This window comes from Anopheles stephensi, chromosome X, assembly GCF_013141755.1.
Source record: "Anopheles stephensi strain Indian chromosome X, UCI_ANSTEP_V1.0, whole genome shotgun sequence".
Classification (NCBI taxonomy): domain Eukaryota; kingdom Metazoa; phylum Arthropoda; class Insecta; order Diptera; family Culicidae; genus Anopheles; species Anopheles stephensi.
In genome coordinates, this window is record NC_050201.1 from 18,464,790 (window position 1) to 18,483,769 (window position 18,980).

The 18,980-nt window shown below is 36.9% G+C and overlaps 1 protein-coding gene across 2 annotated transcripts in view; it reads left to right on the forward strand.

Annotated features, from left to right (window-relative positions):
- Nucleotides 1-6,062: 6,062 nt before the first annotated feature.
- Nucleotides 6,063-18,980, forward strand: part of LOC118512938 — a 39,191-nt gene continuing 26,273 nt past the window's right edge. Inside the window, exon 1 of one of the 2 annotated variants that reach the window (XR_004906372.1) lies at nt 6,063-6,308. The gene's annotated coding sequence lies outside the window, so the exon portion shown is untranslated. Of the gene's footprint in view, nt 6,309-16,906; nt 17,592-18,980 lie in introns of those variants that run through there. The other variant, XR_004906371.1, reaches the window with a different exon arrangement.

The window sequence follows — 18,980 nt, forward strand, 5'->3', positions numbered from 1 at the left end:
GAAACTTTTGAAAAAATTCCCGATTTGGTAAAAGATCTACCAACATTCACTGGGGATCCCAGCGAACTGAATAGCTGGTTAAATGATGTAGACAGTTTAGTGAAACTCTATCAAACTAAAGGTACAGATACCATCGAACGTCAAAATAAATACCACATGATCTGCAAATTCATTCGTAGAAAAATACGCGGTGAAGCGAATGACTCACTCGTCGCTTCAAACGTAGGCATAAATTGGAACCTGATCAAAAAAACATTGATCACCTATTACGGCGAAAAACGTGACTTGGAAACATTGGACTTCCAACTCATGAGCGTGCAACAGAAGAACCGCTCACTTGAAGTATATTACGACGAGGTGAACAGATTACTGTCCCTCATCGCAAATCAAATAAATACCGATGAAAGGTTCACACACCCCGAAGCTTCCAGAGCTTTAATTGAAATGTACAACAAAAAAGCAATTGATGCTTTCATGAGAGGACTCGATGGAGACGTTTACAAGTTCATAAGGAATTATGAGCCAACATCGCTTGCAGGAGCATACAGCTATTGTATCTCTTTCCAAAATATTGAATGCAGAAAAATGTTAACAAAACCGAGAACATACACTCCACCAACGGCACCAAGGAATATGATTCCCTTACCGCCACCAACACCAATAAGGTACACACATGCCCAGCCACCACCTAGGCCTCATTACCCAAAACCTCCAATGTATGGAAATCGAAATTTTAACAATTTCATTCCAAGGCACCAACAGCCCTTTCAAAAAATGCAATCTAATCAATTTCAACGTCAACCTTCACCAGAACCGATGGACGTTGATCAATCTATCAGAACTCGCCAAGTAAATTACGGAAATCGTCCAAATTCAAACAATGTGAGACCACCAAAACGACCTAGAGTCAATAATATCCAAACAAACGCCAGAAACATAAACAACATTAATCATATAGCAGATGCCAATCTTGCACAAACATTCGAAAACGTAAACAACAACGTGAATAACACAACGGTTGACAATGTGCAACAGTCATTCGAACGATATTTCAGAACAATTGAAAAACAAGAAGGTAATAACTTCAGAGAAACTTTTGAAGAAGCAGAGCTGAATTTTTTAGAATAAACTCAGCGTTGCCTTACTTCTTATTCTATGGTAACGCTTCAGAACCACTCAAAATGTTAATTGATACTGGATCTAATAAAAATTACATACATCCAAAATATGCAAAAATTTCACACAAGGTTGATAAACCATTTTTCGTATCATCCGTAGCAGGAGATATTAAAATCGACGCTTATTCTCAAGCACGATTATTCAAACCATATTCAGATAAAATGCTAAAATTTTATCATTTAGAAAATTTAAAATCGTTTGATGCCATAATTGGACACGATTCACTAAAGGAAATTAAAGCAGTAATTGACACAGCCAATGAAATATTAATCATTGATGGCACACATGTCATTCCATTACAACAATACAAACTACAGGAAGTAAATAAAATAAACATTCGTGATAATCATCTGAACCAAAACGAAAAAAGAAAGCTACATGACCTATTACAGGAATATCAAGATCTTTTCCAACCACCAGATTTGAAACTACCTTGTACATCGCGAGTAAAAGCGACAATAAGAACAAAAGATGAATCACCAGTTTATAGTAAAACGTATCCCTATCCCCAAGCACTTAAAGGTGAAGTTAACAAGCAAATTGAAAAACTCCTAAATGATGGAATCATCAGACCTTCGAAATCCCCATACAATGCACCAGTGTGGATTGTTCCAAAAAAACTGGATGCTGCCAATGAAAAAAAATATAGACTTGTCGTAGACTACAGAAAATTGAACACTCAAACAATAAGCGATAAATATCCTATTCCGGATCCATCTACTGTTTTAGCCAATCTAGGTTCAAATAAATATTTCACAACTCTTGACTTAGCGTCAGGATTTCATCAAGTACCTATGTCGGAAAATGATATCGAAAAAACTGCATTTTCAATAAACAACGGAAAATATGAATTCGTACGCATGCCATTTGGTTTAAAAAATGCCCCTTCAATATTCCAACGCGTCATGGACGACACTTTAAGGGAACACATCGGAAAAATTTGTCACATATACATCGATGACATAATCATTTTTAGCAAAACAGTTGAAGAACATCTGCAAAATTTAAGAATTGTTCTAGAAACTCTGAGAGCCGCTAATTTCAAAATACAACCGGATAAATCTGAATTTCTAAAGACAGAAGTTGAATTCCTCGGATTCATAGTCTCAAGTGAAGGACTTAAACCAAATATAAAAAAGATTGAAGCCATAAAAAAATTCCCAGAACCACAAAACCTTAAAGAACTAAGAAGATTCTTAGGAATGTCAGGTTACTACCGCAGGTTTATTAAAAACTATGCACAACTGGCAAAACCCATCACAAAACTCCTAAGAGGGAAGGATGGCCATCGCCAAATTTCCAAACACGAATCAAAAAATTTCCCTATTAAATTTGATCAAACCGCAAAAAACGCATTTCAAACCCTTAAAGACATAATATCTTCTAATGATGTTTTAGCTTTTCCAGATTTCCAGAAGCCATTCGAACTAACAACAGACGCATCGGAAAAAGCACTAGGAGCTGTGCTTTCACAAAAATGTCACGACGGTGATAGACCGATAACCTTCATTTCTCGTACTCTTTCCAAAACAGAGGAAAATTATGCAACCAACGAAAAGGAAATGCTTGCCATCGTTTGGGCACTACAAACATTGAGAAATTTCATATACGGAGCTAAAATTAATATTCATACAGATCATCAACCATTAACATTTGCTTTATCTCCGCAGAACAACAACGCAAAACTGAAAAGATGGAAATCTTTCATGGAGGAACACGATTACCAATTATTCTACAAACCCGGAAGATCAAACGTTGTAGCAGATGCACTTTCCCGTATACAACTAAACTCATTAACGCCAACTCAGCACTCAGCTGACGAAGACGATCATTCTTATATACCTTCAACAGAAGCACCAATTAATGTATTCCACAACCAACTAGTATTTAAAATTGGAACTAATTCTTCATACCAATTAATTACCCCTTTCCCAAAATTCAGAAGACATATTTTTATTGAACCAACATTTACTTCTGATTTTATCAAGGATAAATTCAAAAAATTAATCAATCCAAATGTAATTAATGGAATTCACACAGATGAACAAACAATGGGAATTATCCAAGAAGTTTATAAAACTCTCTACAATCCAAAAACAATCAAAGCTAGATTTTCCCAAAGACAAGTACAAGACCTATGCGATGAAGAAACACAAATTGAAGAAATCAAGAATATTCATAATTTTGCTCACAGAAATGCTAAGGAAAACTCATTGCAATTTATAAAAAAATTCTACTTTCCCGGAATGAGAAAAAGTATTCAAAACATTGTAAAAAATTGTGAGATATGTAAAACAGAAAAATACGAGAGAAAACCTCAAGAATTTATACCAGTAAAAACACCAATACCGACATATCCTGGAGAAATTATCCATATTGACATATTTGCTTATAACGCAAACTTTTTATTTATCTCATCTATAGATAAATTTTCAAAATACATTAAAATACGACCGATAAAATCGAAATCAATCGCTGATATAAAGGAAGTTTTACTACAACTCCTATATGACTGGGACTTACCAGCTCAAATTGTAATAGACAACGAATGTACGTTTGTCTCAAACGTTATCGAACAATCAATACTAAACCTAGGAACAAAAATATTTAAAACTCCAGTTAATCGTTCAGAAACGAATGGACAAATAGAACGTTGCCATTCAACAATTAGAGAAATCGCTAGATGCACAAAAAAACTCAATCCAGAGATGAGCATTATAACATTAGTACAACAAGCTGTTTATAAGTATAATCACAGCATACATTCATTCATAAAGGATACACCACGAAATGTGTATGTAGGAGAAATATCAAACGATCCGCTAGAGAGATCAAGAATAAGAGAAAAAACAAATGAAAGAATACTACAGATATTCAAAAAGAATGAAGAAAAAATCAAAGATGAAAAATATAAGGATTACGTAGAAAACGAATATGCATTCGAAAAGAAAAAGACGAATAACAAACGCGAAAGTCGTTTTAATGCAGTAAAAGTAAAGGAGAATCATCCAACATATATTATCGATTCAAACAATCGAAAAATACATAAAGTAAACTTAAGAAAGTAATGAAAAAATATTAATACTTTTTCAAAATTGTTTTAACTATCGTTACAGAATACTTACGATCCTGTTGATCAAACTAATTTTCGCAGACATAAACATATATGATTTAAATAACAATCCATTAGCCATAATACCGATAGGTAAAGCTAAGATTCAAATTGGATACGTAAGAACAATACATCCAATAGATTTAACTGATATAAACGAAACAATAGAGAAAACATTACAAGATAGTCCAAATGGAAATTCTACTGAATCTATCGAAAATTTGATCAGCATAAAAGCTAGCATGCTAAAGGACACTTTTGCGAAAATCAAACCATTTGTGAAAAGACAAAAACGATGGGACACGATAGGAAAAATTTGGAAATGGATCGCTGGAACTCCAGATGCAGACGACCTACATGTCATAAACTCCACAATGAACTCCCTGATAGCAGAAAGCAACAAACAAATAATAATCAACCAAGGCTTCAACGACAGGTTGAAACAAATAACTGATGTCGCTAACCAAGTCGTAAATATCGAAAACGAACGCTATGAGTCACACCAAGTGGAAATTCGGAAACTTATTCTACTTTCCAACATAAATATGCTACAAGAAAAATTGGATGTCATAGAAGACGCTATACTGTTAGCTAAAAACGGTATTCCGAGCAGTAAGCTACTATCCCTTGAGGATCTGACATCAATAGAACAGTTTCTTGAGAAGAATAACATTAAATACAACACACCGGAAGAATTGCTAAGGCAATCAACTGCCCAAGTAGCAGTAAATGAATCTCATATACTATACATGCTAAAGTTCCCCAAACTATCTTCAAAAATCTACGAGTACGAATACATTGACTCGATAATACAACACGATGCACGTATAATCGTCACACAAAACTTTATATTACAAAATCAAACCCACGTATATTCCATGACAGAGAAGTGCCAACAACAAGAAGATGTTTATATATGTCCGCAAATCGGCATACAACAACCCACAACATGCATTCAACAAATTGTGAGAAGAGAAGATTCACAATGTGACTACGAAAAGATTTATAGTCGAGGCTTCATAAAAAGAATCAAAGACGACACAATACTAATCAACGACGCAATAGCAGAAATCGCATCAAACTGCAGCAAAATGAACCAAGTACTGAACGGTTCCTACGTCATACAATTCGAAAATTGTAACATTATCATTAATGGAGAAATTTATTCAAACGACGAAGTCACCATTCCTGGTAAACCATTCAAATCAACAGCAGGAATCAACATCGATAAGGGTGAAATCGAACATAAACCGCCTCTCCAACTCGTACAAAAACTCACCATAGAACATAGAGAAAAACTAAAAAGTATTAACTTGCAGAATGATTCTCTAAGATGGAAAATTAATGTATTCGGAGGAACTTTTGCATTCATATGCCTATGCGCATTTATAATCTGTTTATTCTTCCACTTCAAGAGAACGACGATAAAAGTAAACATGACTCAAGCGAAACGACCAGAAACGTTCGTTAGCAGACCAACTTCATTCCACGCAGCAACGAGACTTTGAGGGCAAAGTCATTTAAGAGGGGAGGAGTTAAGACGACAGCGCAGTAAGGAGTTAAGACGACAGCGCAACACGAGAAACGCCACGCAGCAGAACGCGCCACCGATAAACAAACAAACCACGCACGACCGATAAACAAACAAACCACAAAGCAGCGCGCACAACATAATTTGCAACGCAGCATTATTCAGCACGCAGCATAATTCAACACGGACCAGCGCACCAGCATCCATCCAAACAGTTCAGTTGATACTCAGACGCTAATCCGAACGGTTATTAACTCCGCCGGTCGATGGAAATAAAGTTAAGTTTTTTTTAAAAACACTTCTCCCGGACACCGTGCGTTAACTTTTTCTTTCGGGTTACGACGTTTGGACGTGATTTTGCGGAGCAGAGAACTATGACCGTTTCAGTTGGCGGTTAGACGTAGAGTGGTTTATTTTCTAAGATTTTACAAAATATTTTGGGTCGGGAAGGAAGGATGTGGAAGGAACGAAAAACAACAAGAACAGGTAAGCGAAGGATCGTTGGTGGTCCGAGGGTCGACGGCGATAACAGTTTTATCTCGGAATATGAATAATTATTTGTTTAGGACGGCGGAAGTGAAGGATCGCTTGAACGTGATCGTACTTGTTTTGAACGTTTGTTAACTTGCCCCTCCTTAGATTTGAGGCTCCGTACGAAAAACTTCCATCATTGTGGGCGGTTGAAAGTTTGGACTTATCTGGGCGTTTGGCTCGTTCTCTTCGCAAGTGTTATCGTTGTCGTTGTTTGAGTTCGGTGATATGGCCGGTTTCTGTCCGTTTATGTTGATCACTGTTTTCGTTTTCTGGGTCTTCACAATGTAGTAAATACATGCGGCAATAATCAGCATTACAGGTGTGCTCACAACGCTTGTTATGGACCAATTGTTCCATGTGAAGCTTTTGGCTTCTAGCCGTATTTGATGCATTTCGCTTCTTAAATCCATATGCATTGTGTGTAGATGTTCTAGAGTAAGGTTCAGCATGTGGTTCTTCGATGTGACGTTTATACCATAAAGCGGAAGATTCAACGGCGATCCGTGAAGCTCAGTTTGGCTGCTGGAAATCTCTTCGTCATTGACGAATATGTTACATGATTGGTAGGATAGGAGAAAAGAGCCTGTCAAGTTTCTCTTCTTAATACCACATGTTGTTTTAATAGTGAATTCTGCCACTGAGTTGATCAGAATGTGTGTCCTATCGAGTTGGAGAATTTCCATCGCTGCTGGGTTTGTTATGAAGTCACATGTTGCTTGTTGTCCTCTGAGTATAGCTGGTACGCATTTTCCGTTATCTTCTTGTAGTTGTTCTAAGCCGTAAATGTTCTTGTTAAAGTTCGGGACGATGAAAAGTTGTGATTTTAAGGATAGGTAAAATTGGGGCGGTCCGGTGGCAGAGGTGACAGCGGCGCCGGTCTTCACACGGCAGGGCCGGGGTTCAAATCCCATCCAGACCGCCTCCCCGTACGAAAGGCTGACTACTTTTCTACGGGTAAAAATAAGTCACAGAAAGCCAGAAATGGCAGGCCAAGACCTCTCGAGGTTGTAGTGCCACAGAAGAAGAAGAAGAAAATTGGTTGGGAACATGAACTTTCTTATCTTTATGCGTTATACCGTACAATTCAATTTTCTTATATATATCGTTCGTCAGCTTCGGGCAGCTAAGTATAAATAACAGTTCATTGTTATTTGTTGCTATTTTCGTAGTCACATATGATAGCGCTTCTGAAACTGTTTGAAACGGATTATTCTGTTTTTGTAAATCGTTCATTAACAAATCTATTTCACTTCGGTTTAATATACGAGGATTTACTATACCTAGTTTCCCTAGAGTAATACTATCTGCTACCAAACTCAATTTATCGACCAAGTATTTGAGATTAAGGAGAATGTTGAGGGAAAAGAAATCTATTGAAGAATCTCGTGACAGTCTAAGCGCATCTTTGATTGTTTTCAAAGTTTCTGTTAGCTGAAGCGTTAAATCCTTATTTATTTTCACTTGAACGTTATTATTCGTAATCAACCCGTTCAATGTAGTATTTATCAGGCGTAAATCATTTGCATCAGGACTTCCTGCAATGAATTTCCAAACAGTTCCTATTGTGTCCCATCTTTTGGCTCTATGAATCGGTATCGTATTTTTTAACATTTCATATGCATTTGAAAACTCTTGCTCTATCATGCTTGAAAATTGGATTTCTTCAAGGGATTTGAACTCAATTGATAATACCTTAATTTCGCGTTGAATGTTCGATATATTAAAATGATGAATGTAATAATTATTACCTATCGCTAATCTAGCATCGCCTCTGTTAAATGCTATTATCGGAATTTTTTCCATACTGGATATTGTGATGTTTTGGGCCTGACACTGCTGTACGCATCTGGAAAAGAACAGGTTTGTTTCATTTAATCTTTAGATCTGTTTTATGTATTCTTTTTCCTTTTTTAGTAGTTACAGTAGTTCGGTTGATTTTATCTATTTCTATCTTTTTATATGGTTTCGCTTGTTTAAGTCTTCGTTTTGTTTTCATAAATGCATTCGATTGGTTGGATATCTTTCTGTCCTTTCGAGATTTGTTGTGAAATTTTAAATCTTTTTCCTGTTTTTTGTTAAGATTAATTTTTACTTTATTTATAATGGATGGTGTTTCGTTAGAAGGTGTAATAATTTCTATAGGAGTGAACGATGTACTAGAATGTATAGAATTATTATACTTGTGCACAGACATAACTATTAGATCTGAGAGTTGTACGTGAGGATGTTCTGATTTATGAATTCGATAAATTTCGAGTAAAGTAGAATGGAATCTCTCTACAATACCATTCATTTCACTTCTTCCTGTAGCGGTCACATAGGGAGTGATATCCTCTAAATTAAAAAAGTCAGTAACTTCCCTGGAGTTAAATGACTTCTCTCCATCTATTACTACTATGTCTGGTGGTTTATGTTTTAATACAATCTCCTTTAATGCTGGGAAAACATTGATGATGCCCCTGGACTCAATCTTTACCACTTGTGCATACTTGGAAAATTTATCAACACATGTAAGAAAATAATTGTTCTCTAGGAACATTATATCAAAATGCATAATTTCGAAGGGTGCTTTTGGCAAAGGTGTTTTTTTGCATCGGTGGATTGGGTGGGTTTCTGTCGTATTTGCACTCGTTACAGACACGACAGTTCCGTATAAAATATTTTATTTGTGCATTCATCTTAGGAAAATAATATTTTTTAAATATTTGTGCTTTATTTTCCTCTATTCCCCGATGAGCTCTGTTATGCTCCTTTTGAATAACATCTATTTGATCGTTGGTGTTTGGTACGTCTTCCAATATCCTTTGAGTATATCGGATTTTTAACATATTTTGTCTTCCAAAGTTTTTATTGTATACCTCTTGTAGTTTCCCCATTATAGATTCGCTGGTTAATAAACCATTAAGTTTCGAAGGATCGAAATTAGTTTTTAAGACATTGAGTAATGTTTGTTCGCTTGTATTTGAAATCATCATTTTGATTCGTTTGAAGTTCGGGAATGGTTCAGTTGTCTGAATATCTCAAATTCCCTCTTCAAGGATAACTTGATGCCTGAATACATTCAAAGGCGCTTCAGTTGATGGAATGAAGAAATCATCGCTGTCATTAGCTGAATGTTGCGTTGTTGTCATGGAGTATACCATTCGACTTAAGGCATCCGCGACTACATTAGTTTTCCCTGGCTTGTATAAAATCTCGTAATCGTGTTCTTCTAGATATGCTTTCCATCGTTTTAACTTGGCATTAGTATTTCTTTGAGAAAGTGTAAATGTGAGCGGTTGATGGTCTGTCAGTATCTTAAATTTAGCTCCATACAGATAATTTCTAAATGTTTTCAGTGCCCATATAATGGCAAGCATTTCCTTTTCAGGAACAGAGTACGATTCTTCGGCTCTGGTTAAAGATCGTGATCCAAAATGAATAGGTCTATCTTTTCCTAATTCTCCTTGCGATAAAACCGCTCCAATGGCGTAATCAGAAGCATCCGTTGTTAAAATGAATGGTTCACTGTAATCTGGATATATCAAAACATCAGAAGAGGATAAAATATTTTTCATTTTTTCAAAACATAAGATCTGCGCTGGTACAAGCGATATTCTTGTACTGGATTGCATTTTCTCACCTCGTAACATATTAGTAAGTGGTTTGGCAATTTTCGCAAAATCCTTAATAAATCTCCTATAGTAGCCCATTAATCCCAAAAAAGATCTTAGCTCTTTAACAGTTTTGGGAATTGGAAACAGTTTGATGACTTCTATTTTCTTGGTATTAGGTCTTATTCCATCACATGATATGATGTGGCCTAGAAATTCTATTTCTTTGTGGAGGAATTCTGATTTGTCCAACTGAACCTTAAGATTAGCAGAATCTAAAGTTTTCAAATTTTTTTTCTAAATTAAGTAGATGTTCTTCTACCGACTTACCAAATACGATTACATCATCCATGTATATAATTATGTGGTATAATCACGCGCACTTAACGTATAGCGTTGCTGCTGGTATAACTGGTATAAGACCAGCAGAGTTAGAGTGATAGAGTTGAAGGTACGCGTTCGAAGCGAGTAAAGCTGCACGTTCTTCTCTCTCGGAACGCCAAACAGTGAACATCTAGATTGCGATACTTAGAGCTATTATAAAATTAGGGTTTTTTAACGTTAGGTTTAGTTAGTTTAGATGTAGTTGTAGGTTAGGCTTATCAATAAATTATAATTGGCGCTGTAGACAGTTCAGGAAGTGCTTAAAAACAGTGGAATAGAATTGGATTAATAATCCTTTCTAAAGTGGTTCCCGCAATTTGCACCGGCAGCTAAAGGATTGAATCCGTTGTTTGGTTCGAGGACCCCCCGGCATAACCTGCACCACACGTAAGTAAAACTTTTTTATTAGTTTTACTAACGCATACTCGATACTACAAGATAGGTCGATAATTGCAAAAAGTGTTTATAATTGTAGTTATTTTCGTTATAAACACGTGGTGCGAGACAATTCATCGAGTCTTCTCCACACACACATCCAACCAGTACTACTAGATAGGCTGAGCGGACATTGGCATTAGTATTATCACTCGTGATAATAGATGCCGAGAGAGATCGAAAGAGAAAGAGAACATTTTGACCAACACGTTAGCTGGCGTTCACCTAGTGTTAGGTCAGATTCGGACACAGAAACAGATTCTAACAGTTCCATAAAATCCGTAACGATGGAAAATCAAATTGTTGAACAACTTAAGCAGTTAACTTTAGGTCTATCTCAAATTAATGAGAGACTTAATATTCAGGAACAATCTATTAAATGCACTCAGGAACAAATTTGTGCTCAGGCTCATCAAGTGAACCACGTGGAACCTACCACTACATGCAAGGTTGAAGATTTTTATAGGATCCCCGATCCGATCAAATCTCTTCCTACTTATGACGGTAACAGAAAGCAACTGACCGCATGGCTTGATACTGCTGAGAGCACATTGAACCTTTTCAAAGACAGAGTGAATAGTGAAGTGTATGGTGTGTACGTAACAGCTGTTTGCAACAAAATCGAAGGAAAGGCAAAAGACACAATTTGTGTTGCTGGTAACCCGAAGGATTTCGATGAAATTAAAATAATTTTAATCGATGCCATTGGAGATAGGCGTGAACTTTCGACTTTTAAGTGTCAATTGTGGCGACACACAATGACAGAAGGAATGACAATACATAAGTATTACCAACAGGCTAAAGAAATTATTCAGAATATTAAATCAATTGCAAAGCAAGAAAGAGATTATAGGGACAACTGGACAGTGATCAATAAGTTCATCGATGAGGATGGTTTGGCAGCTTTTGTGGCAGGGTTGAAAAAACCATACTTCGGTTATGCTCAAGCAGCTCGCCCAAAGGACATAGAAGATGCGTACAATTTTCTATGCAAATTTAAATCGCAGGAAGTAAATTCCAATAGAATGAACAGTCAACCACCTCCCAGTTCACCATATAAGCAGGTTCAGCAAAGCAGACCAAATTTTGGTAATTATTCACGAGCACAATCGGGTTATTTGAAAAAGCCTGATAATCAATATCCGCAACCAATGGATGTTGACAATTCCATGAGAACAAAACACACTAGCTACAATAGAACGGTCAATAACACTGAAACTACGAATAACAGTGAAAATAATTCAAAATTTTCAACGGGCCACTTCGATAGAAAATCTGACTTGAAAGAATCATTGAATTTTTTGCCATACATAACTGTTTACGACAGCTCTTTGGACAGAACTATACGGTTACTTATTGATAGTGGAGCAAATGAAAATATTCTTAAACCAGGAATTATTTCCAATTGTGAGGATAATTGCTCTGCTACAATATCGAATGTTTTTGGAAATCATGCTACGAGCAAGAAAGCGACATGCCAATTGTTAGGAAAACAAATAAAACCACAAACGTATTTCATTTACAATTTCCATAATTATTTTGATGGACTTATAGGCTCAAAGTTCATGGCCGAAACTAATACTGTAATAAATTACCATACTAATACTATCACTATACAAGGTATAAAAACCAAATTCAAAAAATATTATGCTGACAAATATTTTCATCACACTATAACAGTAACAACTGATCGCAGTGGAGATTGGTTTGTGCCAACTTTTCAACGAATTGATCAAGATACAATAATAGAACCTGGGATGTATTCTTCACTAAACAATAAATCCACCATTAATGTGTTATCAACAAAAAAGATCCCTCCAGAAATTACAACGCTTAAAATAACTGTAAATAATTTTGAAACGATTTCGCCCATTCCGTTTGATTCTAATACCATTCCAAACAAAAGTATGATTGAACAATTAATTAGAACTGATCATTTATCGAATATAGAAAAAGAGGCACTCGCGATTATTTGGGCAATCCGTAAATATAAACCATATCTTTATGGGAATGAGTTCAAACTCTTTACCGATCATAAACCTCTCACGTTTATTAAAACATCTTTAAAAAATAATAGAATACTAAATTGGAGGCTTGAGCTAGAGAATTACCAATACAATGTCGAATACAAGCAGGGAAGAACAAACGTGGTAGCAGACGCTCTTAGTAGAAAAATAGAGGCTCCAAATGAAATTAATGCCAACAGCACAACTACCCTTGATACAAATCATTCAGCAGATACGTCAGACCATTTTTATATAAAATCAAGCGAAAGGCCTTTAAACTATTACCGCAACCAAATAATATTTGAAAAGGGCAATCAACATCAAGATTTAATAGAAACACCGTTCGCACATTATAGAAGAATTATTATAAAAAGAAGAGAATACGATGAAAATACGATCACTAATATTCTGCAGAAGTACCATAACGGAAAACAAACGGCCATATTAGCTCCAAAATGTATCATATCATTAATACAAAGTTCTTTCAAGAATCATTTTAGTTGCTGTGGTTACATGATCATGACACACTCACAAGTCAAAGATGTGACGTCGGTTGAAGAACAGAACCAGCTTATAGCAAAGGAACACGAAAGGGCTCACCGTGGCATAAATGAAGTTGAAAGCCAAATGAAGCGATCGTTCTTCTTCCCCAAGATGCATGAGCAAATCAAATCCGCAGTCAACACGTGTACTGTATGCAATAAAAACAAATACGAACGGAGGCCATATAACATCAAAATATCGCCGAGACCGACAACAGAAAAGCCAATGGAACGTGTCCACATGGATATTTTTTCCATCAACTCGAATAGTTTCCTTTCGTTAGTAGATGCGTTTTCGAAATTCGCTCAAATGATTCCTATAGAAACGAAAAACTTGATAGACGTTAAAAGTGCACTGGCAAAATATTTCAGTAATTTTGGAATCCCAAGACAAATAGTTACTGATCATGAAACGACGTTCAGATCCATACAGCTAAAACAGTTCTTGAGCAGTTTAGGCGTTACTCTTACATACGCATCATCCTCAGAAAGTAACGGACAGGTAGAAAAAACGCACTCAACAATAATAGAAATCTACAACACGAACAAACACAAGTTTTTGAACATGAATACGCCAGATATTATCGCCATATCGATTTCGTTGTACAACGCAACAGTTCATACTGCAACAGACTACACTCCAAATGAAATATTGTTTAATCAATTGAATCATACAAATCCTATTGTAATAAAAGAACTAGCAGAGAAACTATTTAGCCAGGTGAAAACGAAAATTGAACTATCAAGGCAAAAACAAATGAAAGGAAACAATAACAAAGAAGAACCACCTTTGATACAGGAAGGCCAGCACGTTTATGTTAAACCGAATATCAGGAAAAAATTAGATGAAAGAGCTAAAATAACTACAGCACAAAATGTAAAAGATAGGACTTTCGAGAACTCAAAACATGTTAAGAGGCATAAAAATAAGATCAAAAGAACTAAAGCCGCTTAGGAATACGTCCGAGGACGTCCGTCTTTCGCCCCGGGGACGAATTATGTGGTATAATCACGCGCACTTAACGTATAGCGTTGCTGCTGGTATAACTGGTATAAGACCAGCAGAGTTAGAGTGATAGAGTTGAAGGTACGCGTTCGAAGCGAGTAAAGCTGCACGTTCTTCTCTCTCGGAACGCCAAACAGTGAACATCTAGATTGCGATACTTAGAGCTATTATAAAATTAGGGTTTTTTAACGTTAGGTTTAGTTAGTTTAGATGTAGTTGTAGGTTAGGCTTATCAATAAATTATAATTATATATATAACATATTTTTCCAATATGTTCTCTAAGAACATCGTCTATAGCACGCTGAAATATAGCTGGAGCGTTTTTCAAACCAAATGGCATTCTTACGAACTCGTATTTACCATTATTTATTGAAAATGCAGTTTTTTCAATGTCATCTTCATTCATTTTTATTTGATGGAATCCTGAGGCAAGATCCAGAGTTGAAAAATACTTTTGCCCTTTCATTTGTTCTAGGACATGTGTTATTTCGGGCATAGGGTAACGATCGCTAATAGTTTTTTCATTTATCTTTCTATAATCAATTACCATTCTAAATTTTTTCTGACCTGACGCATCCTCCTTTTTTGGTACTATCCAGACTGGGGATGTCCAAGCTGATCGGGATGGTCTAATTATACCCGTTTCTAAAAGAGTTTTTATTTGTTTGTTTACCTCGCTTGTGTATGCCGCAGGATAAGGATACACTTTTTGATGGACGGGAATACTGTCGGTGGTGTTTATTGTACATTCGACATTTGTAGTGCAGGTTAATGCTAAATCTGGTTCATGAAAAACGTGCTTATTCCTACACAGCACATCTGTCAGCATTTTCCTGTTAGTTTCATTTAAATGATTGGTACGAAAATCAAGTAAATGATTTTCCTTTTTATTTTCATAGGTAAGCAACGGTATTTTGAAAGGATAACCTTCATCCGTTATTATTGTAAGAACATCTGTTTTGAAACAAAGGTTAGCATCGAGTGTTTTAAGCATACTGGTGCCTATGATGCCAAGAAAGAATGGATGAAAATCATACATAACAAATTGAAACTTCAGGCTTGATTTTGGTTCAAAAAATGCTATGTCAATTGCTGAGGTTACTTTAAAATTTCCATTAGCACTTTTAATGGTACCACTAGAATAATCATACCGTTTAGATTTTTTGTAGGCTAAAGCTAATTTGGGTGAAATTAAATTGATATTTGATCCACAGTCTATTAAAAAGTAAAATTCTCCTTGTGTTGTCCGCAATGTGATGTAGGAGAGAAATGGTTTCACCACAGTGCGGACCAATCTTGTTAGATTTGTTTCATTTAATGGTGGTGCCGTTTGGACATATTCAAGCGGAGAATCCACTGAATAGGTTTGCTTTTGCTGCCAAGGAGAAGATTGAGCTCCTTTTTGGTCATATACCGGTCGATTGGCATAATTAATAGCATTCGATCGTAGGGATGGATCGACTTCCATCAGTTGAGGATAGTTAATTTTCTGTTGCGGTTTAAGATTCTGTTCTGGAAGATTGTATCAAGGTTGACTTGGACCAGGTTGATTATAGGTAGTTGTAGGAAAATGATTCCTCTGTTGATAATGGTTTCCTTGGAAGTTTCGATATCTTGGGGGTAGTGGTGGTGTTTGATGCACATTATTGTTATGGTAACTGTGCCGCTGGGGAGATGGTACGTGTAGATCCCTTGGTCTAGGTATTTGATTCGAACAAGTCTCACCCTTAAATGGTGCCGATCTCATGTTCATATTGCAGTATTCTAGGCAATAATTGAAAGTTTATACCCAATAATTTAAGTTGGGTGAACTATTATTTTTTAATTTTAATTAAGTTGGGTGGACTATTAATTTTTTTAAGAGGACTTTCTAGACCTCTAATGAAGCAATCTAACGCTTTCTCTCTAAAGTAAGAAGCGTGTGCTTCAGCATTGATAGAGTACTTCGGGTCGGTGTATATTTGGGTTATAATTGCACTTTGCAAATCGTTAACACGACTGAAGTAGCTGCTTAATGGCTCTGTTGCTTTTTTACTGATCCCAGTAAGTTCGTGATCAAGTGTTTTCAGTTCTCTTTTGTCTTTATAGTAGAGCAAAAGAGTGCTTTTAATGGATGACCAATCACCAGCTATTCCATTGGTAATAATAACTTCGGCTGCTTCGCCTTTAATTTTTCTTCTTATTGTTCCTTCGATTATATGAAAAAAGGTGGAATCTCGTGGGACTCTAGCGTACATATGTAGAACCTTTTCTACTTCCATGACCCACGCCATTAATTCATTTGCCTTCCCTTCAAAGGTTGGGAGATCTCGTACATAGTCGGGAATTTTCCCAATGCTAACAAACTCGTCATAGCTCATAGTACTAGAAGGTGCAGAAGTAGTCATTTTTTTTTTTTTTCGAAACAATTAAACCTTCTATCTGGATGGAGTCCCGTGTGTACACATCTTAACCACCAACACACTCTACACAGCAATAGACCCGGACCAACAATAGAACTGGACAAACTCACCACAACCTCCACACATCTACAACCGAGCACGCCCGGGATAAGGCGAAATATCAGGGAGGAAATGCCTTGGTAATTTTTTGTGTCTTTGAATTTTGTACTTCGTCAGCACATGCGGTACTGACCATACGGCGTCAAGCCGTCATAATCGAAAATAAATAAATAAATAAATAAATAAACCTTCTATCTTTCCTATCGTTCACCATATGACAATAATATTAATTTTTGTTCCCTTTTCACTTTTTTCACTGATCTAAACACTGATTATAACTCTTAACTGATTTCTATCAAATTTAACATTCACTTTAATTTCCTCACTTATGAATAATAATTTGTGACTCACGATTCGATCAACTATGCTGCGCCAATGTTGAATCTCATGCTGCGTCCGATGACCGATGCTCGATGCTCTGGGTTGATCCGGTTTGGCACTGCCTACTGAGGACCCTTCGGCGTCTGTTCGGGAGACTTTCCACGAATTGCTGGTCACGATGACGTCTTCCTCGTTGTCGTCGTGCAGGTTTTTTATAACTTTATATCACCTCACTTTTAGACTTGGAGGTCCCTATTCGGGCGCCAGTTAACTTTTTCGAAAGATTTTCTTTCGGGTTACGACGTTCGGACGTGATTTTGCGGAGCAGAGAACTATGACCGTTTCAATTGGCGGTTAGACGTAGAGTGGTTTATTTTCTAAGATTTTACAAAATATTTTGGGTCGGGAAGGAAGGATGTGGAAGGAACGAAAAACAACAAGAACAGGTAAGCGAAGGATCGTTGGTGGTCCGAGGGTCGACGGCGATAACAGTTTTATCTCGGAATATGAATAATTATTTGTTTAAGACGACGGAAGTGAAGGATCGCTTGAACGTGATCGTACTTGTTTTGAACGTTTGTTAACTCGCGCATGACGTTGCGCGACCGGCAAAAACGACTGTCGTGCATCAAGGATCCCGTCAGCCGTCACCAAGCATGACACCGGAACCGTGTGTTTCATCACCGGGATCAACATTTCACGAAGAGCAGTCGTCAGCAAGCAGCATTCATCCGTCCACCGTATCTATTCATGTAAATAAGAACACAGAGTTAGTTCAAGCAAAAACAACTTGTCCTGGGCACGATTTTTGTTCACAATGTTTATTATTAAAATTGAATGCCCGAACTGCCCAAACGGCTGCGGTAGTGAATGAAATTTTGGCCACAATACACCCGATGAAAGGCGTGCGACGCAATGCTCAAACCATCCCGATGCAATATATCAGCAACGAAGAGTCACTGGACAGGTTTGAAGAGCATCTTACAGAAAAAATAGGTTAAACAAGGTGTAATATTAGCGCAAATGAAATAATAGTAGGCGTTGCTATGAACACAGTAGTATGGAAAACAATACGTTACCTTTTTCTGCCCGATAATGTGCAATCCGAATGAAAAATGATGATCACAAAACAGTAATACTCTTGGTGTAGTTTACACACATGGGAAGATGCTGGAGTATCAGCCACACACACAGCTTTTTTGAAGCAACTTTTGTTATTCCACGGCACTGCACATATCGGTAATAAGTTCGAGGTGTTCAAAATAAAGAATATTTAGATTATTTCACGAATTTTCGCACATAACCAAGCGGATTGCGCATGTTTACTTTTTTGAACTCCAACTGAGTTTGTTTACACATTTTTTGACACAGCGGCGTTTCGCTCGCTTTTGACGCACGCACACATTCAAAGACAGCACAGCGCATGCGCTGTACCGAGCTAAACAGCTAGTTCGCCCGAGTTAGTGGCGAATGAAGTCTCAAAGACCCAAAGCCTCTATAAATAAACGAAAAAAAAAAAGTTCGCCCGAGCAAGATTGCCTCCCACGAGTTTCACCCATTTTCGCACGATTTCTACATACCCTTCACCTACAAACTGACCCGAATTGTTTGCGGGGTCCAACCCTTCCAAAGCCTCCGAGATCTGGCTTACATCGTCGTTTTCGAAACACTGTTTAAACCGCTCCTGCGATTTAATGTTCTCCAACGCGATCAGTTTTTTATGCTGTGCAGCTTATTAGGAAACACAATGTACGCTCCGTAATCATATGATGCGACCTGGCTTTATGTCAAAGCGATAAGAATGTGCGCACCTGGTTTGCACATGGGTAAGGCGT